The sequence below is a fragment of the Aulonocara stuartgranti genome, assembly GCF_965226115.1.
Source record: "Aulonocara stuartgranti genome assembly, chromosome: 3".
In the NCBI taxonomy this organism is placed as follows: domain Eukaryota; kingdom Metazoa; phylum Chordata; class Actinopteri; order Cichliformes; family Cichlidae; genus Aulonocara; species Aulonocara stuartgranti.
In genome coordinates, this window is record NC_138941.1 from 5,536,656 (window position 1) to 5,545,908 (window position 9,253).

Consider the following 9,253-nt stretch of genomic DNA (forward strand, 5'->3'; position numbering starts at 1 on the left):
CTGAGTGGAGTGTAAAGAGTGTCTCCTGTTACAGAAACACTCTGACTGTTGAACAGATAGTTCAGTCTGTACATGTCTGTCTCTTTCACTCACAAACACGTTTTCAGATTCATGGATTCAATCAGTTGATGTTTGAAACTCTTCTAAATGATTCCTTGTAAACTTCTTCCTCTTCAGTCACAAACAAACAGGAAGTGATGTCACATGTGTTCCTGTCCACACAGCAGAATGAGTCTATTGCTGACAGTGATGTACAAACAGAGTGAGCATTTCTGAGGCCCAAATTAAACTGAGTAGTTCACTGAATGAACAATGGACTGTGAGCTCAGTTCCTTCATCATTAGTATGGATTATATATGTATATGTATTATATTAGTATCATATATATCAGGTGCTGCTGCTTTCAGTCATTGTGCAAATGTGCTGTTTGTAAGCTTGTAAAGCTGCAGTCAGCTGAGACTGAAGAAGTCACCTGATCAGTGAGCAAACGTTTCTGAAAACGTCCAGATGAACAGAATCAACCTTTTGGGATCAGCCAGCAATGCAGCATCATTGTTGTTCAGCTTCAGAGGTTTGCAGGAATGAACTGATGACCAGAAACAGCTGCAAAGTCCAAGAAAATACCAGCTGGAGTTCAGCTGCATTTGAAGAAGTCAAAGAAAAGTAAGGATGGCAAAGGGCGACGTTTTCTTCCAAAGAGCTGCAAACATGGTCGATGCCTCATTAGAAGAATCATCTGGACATTTGTGAGGAACTCTAACCAAGAAAGCAACGTCACACAGATCCAACAGACAGTTTCCATGACTGCAAGTGTTGAGTGGAAAAATGCTACATTGCATTATTGCATCCTCTCACCACAGGAGGCGCTGTTGGCACCACTGATTGCTGATCAGCTGTTCTCTGATGATCTGATTGATACTGTGAATAACGGGACTCACTGAACTCTGTGACACAGTGAAGATTACAGAGTTGAACTTCAACATCTGACTGACGTCACACAGACAGAAGGATGAACCAGTGAGGCACAGAACACAGTTACTGGAGATACTGGATCAGCTCCATGTGAACCTCTGATGGAGAAGCTGCTGAGCCAGAGAAACATCAGGACATGACAGCAGCTGCACTTATCTAACAACATGTATCAGAGCTGATCTATGTTAGAGGATCTATCACAGCAGCTGAAGCCAAAGTCCAACACTGGATACCAGCTGAGCCTGTGCTGAGTGTAGTGTTACAGGAAAAGGGCAGAAACACTGGTAGCTCCCAGTGATGCTGACTGGGGCACAGAGCTGAATGATGCAGCATCAGGACACTGTTTCAGTCTGACTGACAGAGAAACCTGTAGCTGTATCTACATGTGAGGCAGAGGCCACACAAGCAGCTTTCTATGTTTCACAGTGACTGAGATCTTCAGTGGAGGTGGACATTGTGACCAGGAGATATTTTATTTTGTATTCTTATGATCACAGTTAGAATCAGAAGTATCAATCATTAATCATTTACCATTGTTGAATCTGTTGACAGTATAATCTTTTAATTACATCTGTGTTACTCTGAGCAAATATTAATGCACACTGACTGTTTATATAAAGTTGTTGCACTTTAGTGCAGTCACACCAGTCAGACCCACCAGTCCTGTTGGGCCCGGCCCGCCTGCGTGTAGTTCTGCACGTACGCCGGCCTGTAATCACATGCACGCACTTATGTAACACACACGCACGTTCACCTACACACTTAGTAATAATAGGAGGGTCGTCTGAGGACAGTTTTCTGATAGATACACTTTCACAAAATGCACAATGTACTACACACTTGTTTTTCTCTAACAACTGGCAGTTGATGTCCATATTAGGTAAACTCTCTGAACAGGCCCAAACTGTTATCATTTCCAGTAAGGTCTGACTGTGTGACGTCATCATGGCTTATATAAGGAGGGGGAGCTGTCCACTCTTTGGAGATCTGTGGCTGTACGCTTGTCTTCCCATGCTTCTGTCTTAGAAGTGTGTAATAAAATCACTATGTTTGTCACCTACACGGACTCGGCTGTTTTTCCTTCTTACCCAAACTGAACCAGACGCAACAACTTGGTGCCGAAACTCCGGTTGGGGAGGAAGGGAGCTTGCAGCTATCGTGTGGGTGACAAACAGGGGCGGAGGCCAGCAGCCTATCTGAGTGACGCCAGGCGACATAAGAAAAGGTGAGTGCCACCTGTTGATTTTTATCCAAAGGCGCTATATTGGAAGTTAAAACTAAATTTAATTAAATAATATTCACTCGGTCTGGGTTTCTGGCGTTGGTCCATAGTGATCTTGACTAATTAGTTTTAAAATAGGGCATAGTAGTCTGACTAAATTCATTGCTGTTCATTTTGGGGGTGAATTTTGAGTTAAGAAGTTATGTGTTTAAGTTAATACGGTTTAAGGTGTGTGGAAACAAATAAATACGGTTTAAGAGGTTTAAATGTGGGTTGACTGGGAATGCCAGCCAGTCAATCGGTAGTGTAGGGATAATTTGGTTTTAATTGGGTAGCAGAGACGGTCTCGGGCTTCAGATAAATGAAACTGGATGGCAGGGGTCCAACAGTGAGGCGTTTAAAACAAGTAAATTCGTTTAGGACTGAGAAGCTAGGCTCTCTAAGAATGCAGTTGTTCAGCAGGTGGCGCTGACACCTGACCGCGGACGCGTGGTTAGGCTTTTGCCCGGTTTTGGCCTCCCGCTGGGGACTTGGGACTCCCGGTTAATTGGCCAGGTAATCTATGAGTGATTGCCTTCTACTGCATTGATTGATTAAGAAGGTTAGACCTGGCTGCATCCTATCTAAACGTTGGGCACACTGAGCTTTAAGTAAAGCCAAAAGCGTGAACTGTGATGTGTCACGTGGCCGGTGGAGCTCCGTGTTTTCCTGGCGGGGAAGTAGTTTTAAAAGTAATTAGAATTTAGTAATTTGACCGTTCTTCAAGGCGGCGTACTTGAAACGGTAATTGAAAGATGCTTTTAAATTAGTCAAAGATTTAGGAACACCAGCAGAGAAATAGAGAAGTGAGATAAAGTTGTTCTGGCATATGGTGTTTTCTTAGGAATTCGAGCGCTATCGGGAGGGCGTTCCCGAGGCGTGTATTGACCAGCAAGGCTAGGCCTGGGCTATAGGTGCTTTTAAATTAGTCAAAAAGTTAGGTGTAACCTCTTGTGGCATATGACGTCTATGCGGGCCCGTGTGTATATAGATTATAAATTACCGGTGTGTGTAAATAAGTTGTATAAATCTGTTAGATCTGAAACTCCGGCTAAAGACTTCATCTCTAGTAAAAATCTTTTCTCTTCTCTCCCTCTTTCTCTCAGTTGGGATTCTGTGTGTGTATGTGTGCTGGAGAAAAATAAAAAAGGAAAAGGGTCTCTCTCTGTCTCTGTGAGAGAAAAAAGGTGGGGGCCGAGTGAGCCCGCGGGGCCGAGTGGGTCCGCGGGAGCGAGCGTGTATGCTGTATGAGGAAGAAGGGAGTGGGAAGGAGCGAGTGAAAAGAGTAACCGAGTATTTGGTGATTTTTTATTATTTCAGAGGCTCTGGGTAAGAGTTTTGACTATATTGATTTAATTCTGTGGTTTTGGAGTTGGCGACTTTAGCTGTGAGAGTTGTGAAAAGAGCAGGTTTTTCTTTTGTTGTGATGTTAAGTATAAATTCAATAGACTGTGAGTAATTGGTGTTTTTCTGCCTATTGTGCTGCGTGGAAGACACAGAAGTGTAGAAATGTTTGTGGTTTATCTTTGTTTGACGTTTTATATAGAGTTGGTTGATTCAGGGTGATTTCTCCCGTTTAAGGGAGGAGTTGCATTGTGGTTATGTTAAAGCTTTGCTGTAGGGGTATGAGTGTGAATTTGTGCTGCCTTCGCATGTTTAAATGGATGCATAGAAGTTTGTGAGTGAGAAATTGTTATGGTGGGGTTTAAAGTTAGTAAAGAGTCAAACAACGCCCACTGTTTTAAAAAGGCCCAAAACATCATGAAAGACACCTCACATCCTGGCCACTCCCTGTTCGAACTGTTGCCCTAAGGCAGACGGTACAGGGCAATCAGAGCAAGGACTAATAGACTCAAACACAGCTGTTATCCAACTGCAATAACACATCTGAATACTACAAAATGTCCACCATGCCACTCTTGTGTTAATCTATGCACGGTCTGAAGCATGACTGTGGGAATACTTAGTATGTTAAGTATTCTATCTATTTTATTTATTGAATTTTATTGTTTTGTTTATATTTTGATATTGCTAGGGATGATGCAATGATCGGGGACCATTCTTAATTTCGTTGGTCTCATGACAATGACAATAAAGTTTTTGATTTTGATTCTGATTCTGAAATCAACCCTCCTCAAGAGTTCAATAATTTAGGCAGTTATGTTTATACAAATACTAAATGTATGTTTAGTGTCTTCATACAGGTGTTTTTTCTTAACCTGGAAACCTGAGTACGGCAGCAGAAGACGGGCCAAGCTTTGGCTAAAAATTCACGGCTGGACACCAGAGTTGTCCCCACCCCTCCCGGAAAAAAAAAAAAAAAAAAAAAGAGGGAATGTAGTTTTAGGCAGGTTTTTCTCGCTGAACTGCTCTGGGTGCTGTGTCCCTGAATCTCACCAGTGTTAACCTCTGGCGGAGGACATGGAGAAAAGGAAAAGATGTTCCTGGTAAATGACCGAAACAAATAAAACCACACACAACCAGAGAAAGGTATGAGAAGTGTGAGGAATAGACACATGTGCGTGTTAGAGAAATGCCTCATTTGAGAAAAAGTTAAATTAACCCATACACTGCATTTCGTTGCCCTGTACCTGTGCATGTGCAATGACAATAAAGTGGAATTCTATTCCATTCTATATACAGACGTACCCATACATGCAATGGAGAAACAGCTTACATACATGTGCACGTACATGGAAGATTAAAGTAGCGACACTTAACACACACCTGTTTTTAAATGATATAGTTTATCCACTACTGACAAATAGACTCTCTGGGTTGCAGGACGACAACTTAACGTGAAAAGACAAAGACACTGGTCTGATGATTAAGTGAGGATACGACAAATTTAGTGGTTAAATTGGGATATGTTTTTGTTGATTGTTTGAGACAAATGACTACTGAATGGGAGAAAATTCCTTTTTAGGTTTCTAAACAGGATCTAAGAATTTTAACACGTACCTGTGTTGTCCTGTCAACTTGGGGGGTTATGAGTTGATTATGTGGTGAGAAAAAACAAAAAGGGGGGAAAGGAGACCTCGTTGTTTCTCGCCTCTCTGGATAACACAGCCAACACAACACAGCCAACACAACATCATTTTCCTGTTCGCCTGTTTTGTTTTGTTTTTGTTTTTTCTGAAAGCCGAAGCTGACCTGGACTCCTACCCTCCCCTCTACCATCGTTGCCCTCTCCGCGACCATCTTTGACCCTTTGACCCCTGAAGGCCACAGCAGCTGGACTCACAACAACAACTTGAGGATGTCAATAGTGCTGCAAAAAAGCGATCTCATGCAGTAGAGACGGAGAGCACTAAACCTAAAAAGCCCGTTTCACTACACGGGGGAAATTCCCAGATTGCGTCAGCTGACAGAGCTGTGACGAGACGCGCATGGAGCCCGGAGGAAAAGGGAGGGTGAGCAGAAGAATGCTGACCTCTGAGAAGAGCCGAACAGCAGAGCTGCAGAAGGCCGTGGAGCAAAGTAAAGACAACATAAATAGACTCCAATCTGACGTGGAAGGAAAAGACTCTGAGGTTTTTGCCCTCAGTAAGAGCTCAAGGCATCAGAGCAGAAATTGAGCATGGCTCCGGAGGAGCTGGCTGCTAATTGAACTCATCAGTCAGATGTGGAGTTTCAAGTACAGGACTTGAAATCAGGCGGAAGCTTGCTGGAGCAGGAAGTCGCCAGACCTGACGCAAAGCTCCAATAGCAGGAGTAAACCCTGAAAGAGCTACAGAAGCAAAAGGGTCAAGTTACAAGGAGAAGATGCAGGCAGCTGCAACAACGGATGAAAACAGACCCAAAGAGGAGGGGAGGACCCCAGGGCATGCTTCAGGCCGCTGGTTTACCTAAACTACAGAACAGGAAGGTGATGAACACAAACATACACCAACACACGAACACACACTTCTGCATGCGCCGACTTAGAATGAAGGGAAACACACACATGAACACTTATGCACTCGTTGAGGGAGTGAAAACTGATACACACCCATGCACCAAAATCAAAATGTTGATTCAATTCACTAAGAAGTGACACACAATGCTCCAGCTGCTGCAATGAAGAATGCTTTACTGACAAAGGCTCAATGCTGCACACGACAAAGTCAAATACAGAATTTGCTATAATAATAAGCCCAGAGGGCATTTGTGTGGTCTGGGGAGCAGAGTCCGGAGCGGTTTGGTTATGAAAACGATGCCTGTGCGAGATATCTGGGGCTTAAGGCCTCGACTCAATTGTTTACTGTACACTAAAAAGAAAAGAAAACACTCTGAGCAGTGGTGCAGAGTGAAAACGAGGAATTAACAGTGTGAGTTTTATTTCAGAGCGCCACATCATTGTGATGGAGATTTAATAAAAGGAGGAACACACGGACAAAGAAGAAGAGAAAGGGGGGGCAGCCCTTGACCCCGATTGCCTGAGGTATTAAAGTTCTGTACTAAATTCTGGTTTCCAGTGTGAGAAAAGTCACGCAGTGCCAGTAGTAGAGCTAGGTTGAGTGATGATTCTAAATTACTGTAAGTAAATCATCGTACACCGTTCAAGATTCATGATAACGGGGATCTAGACTTTGTTGAACCCTAGGCAATTTGAACAGGTAAAATTTGAGTGACCAAGTAGCAGTTGAATAAAAGTCATTGAATAAGTGTTGAAATAAACTGGCAGAATTAAGAGAATTAAAACATTTCAAGAGCTCAAATTATTTAATATGGAAACGGTTCTATTTTGTTTCACGAATGCAAAACATATAGGTTTATGAATATGAAAAAGTTGAGGTGGTGTTGATTTGACTCTGTGTAGGTTTAGGTGGGTATTTTTATTGATGGGAGGAATATTCAGTGACAAGTCCTAAGACCCGGGCGTCTGCATTTTGTTTTTGTTATTTTTCATTTTATTTTGTTTTATATTTTGAACAGTGCACTGATTTTTGTTTGTGAATCTTTTCTTTAAGCAGATCTGCACATCGGAAATTACAAGCATTACACGTCGGCGAGAAAATTGTTGTAAGTGAGTTTCTCCGCATTGAAATGGGTTCTGGAGGAAACACTTGTGGGGACAATTAGAAATGAGAGTCCCTGTCTAAAAAAAGGATTCAGCGAGGTAATCCAAACTCAAGTTCTTGTTTTCTTTTTGAGATGACGTCATTTTGCTGAGTGTGGAAACTAAATGCGACGACAGGTTTCACTATCAGCAAAGAAAGAAAGAAATGAATGAATGGATGAAAGACTGGGAATAAAAACAAACGGACTGACTGGTAAAAGATGACAAGACTAGACCATGACTCAAGGTTAACCACCTCCACCTAGATAGGATAAAAGGGTGGATGGATTTATGTGTGTTTCTTTTTACAGGAGTAGAAGGAGGACAAAATATTCGAGGAAGAGTGAACCTTTAAATGCCATTTTTGTGTCTTGTGTTGTTTACAGAGGTAACTGTGCAGCGTTACCATTTACATTTTCTTCCCTACAGGGTTACAGTTTTTAATGTTTTTCTATTACAGGATTTCTGGGTGGATGTGTGAAGAAACGGTGGTTATGGGTTAGGAGTTGGTGATGCTATTACACTGTATTCTGGTGAGAGGGTTGGGGGAGACACACCCTGTCTTGAAAACTGTGATTCTTTTACAGGAAATGTTTTTATAGCACCTATGGAATGAGGATGGCTGACTACGGTCAATGTGCTGCTAATGTTTGCTTTGCTTTGGTGAGAAGGGTGCAGTAGAAAACAGACAAGTGACATGAAAACAAGTAATAATAACAAATAACAAATTTGGGGACAGTTTAACCTAGAGCCCACTAACTGGCCACTAGGGGCTCTCTCTCTCTCTCTCTTGGAGTAATATTGCCCAAAGGGTGAATAAAACAAATTGCGGCAATAATAGTGGTTTAATGATTGGAGAAAACCTGAACATGATACTTGTCTGTTGTGCTGAATCTTTTATTACTCTTGTGATTTGCAGGTGGTTGTAAATAAGCTGTTTGCTTTAACAGGTTTGCTTTTTAGCTGAATTGCAAAATACAACTAGAACGATTAATTGAGACTAATCGCAACTAACCTGAAACTGAGGAGGTTCTATATAAGGAAGAATTAAAACAGGTATAAAATGCATCCGATCTTTAATTGCAGGTGGGACCATGAAGATTTTTTGGTACAGATTGCAGGTTGTTGCTCATTATTGAAGTGTGCTCATAAAGGCAAAAGCTATATAGGGGGTCTATCATTTGGTCTGTGTTTTAATAATTTAGGTATGGCAAAATTAAAGGTTTCTAGACAATTTAGGGAACGAGTGAGAAGCATAATGAGATGATCAGAAACTGAGTACTACACTCAAGTTAGAATTAAGAATGCCCAATTTGTTTGAGGTCTGTTGTTCATTTTTATACACACATTGCAAATGTGCTTATAAGGAGCTGGCACTTAGTCTGTGAAGGTCAAAAGCTTCATCCGACAACGGATCGGATTGATATATTGGAGCTATTGACTTCACGTGCAGAGGGTTAAGTGCATGCACGCTTACACACATAAGCATGGCATAGGATTGGAATAAACAAAGTCAACAACATTAGGTTAGGAGAGCCAGCGCAGGAGAGGTGTTGGCTTTCTGTCTCTTGCAGAGAAGGGAACAGACACCAGACGGGGACACGGAGATATGGGGACCCTCCACAGCAACGGGGGTCAAGTGTCATGGCCTTGGGGCTCCTTGAGAAGATGGATCCCATAACCACAGCGATAACCAGGAAGGGGTTGGCGAAAACTAGGAACACCAGAGACCAACGAGGTTCGAGAGGCTTTTGGCAAAAAGGGGGACACGGCGGTGACAACGGACAATAAACATACAGATCTTTGTTTGAAAGTGGGGCAGAATAATCCCCAGATCTGTGTAACGACTGAAGGGTGGTCTAACCCCGGATGTCGAAGAAAGAAGAATCTGAGGGCGTTTCTTCACTCCAAGAGGAGGTGGTAAAGGGGCCTGAAGCGTGTCAGGCTGAAACTCGAGTCTGAAGCTAAAAGAACAGCTG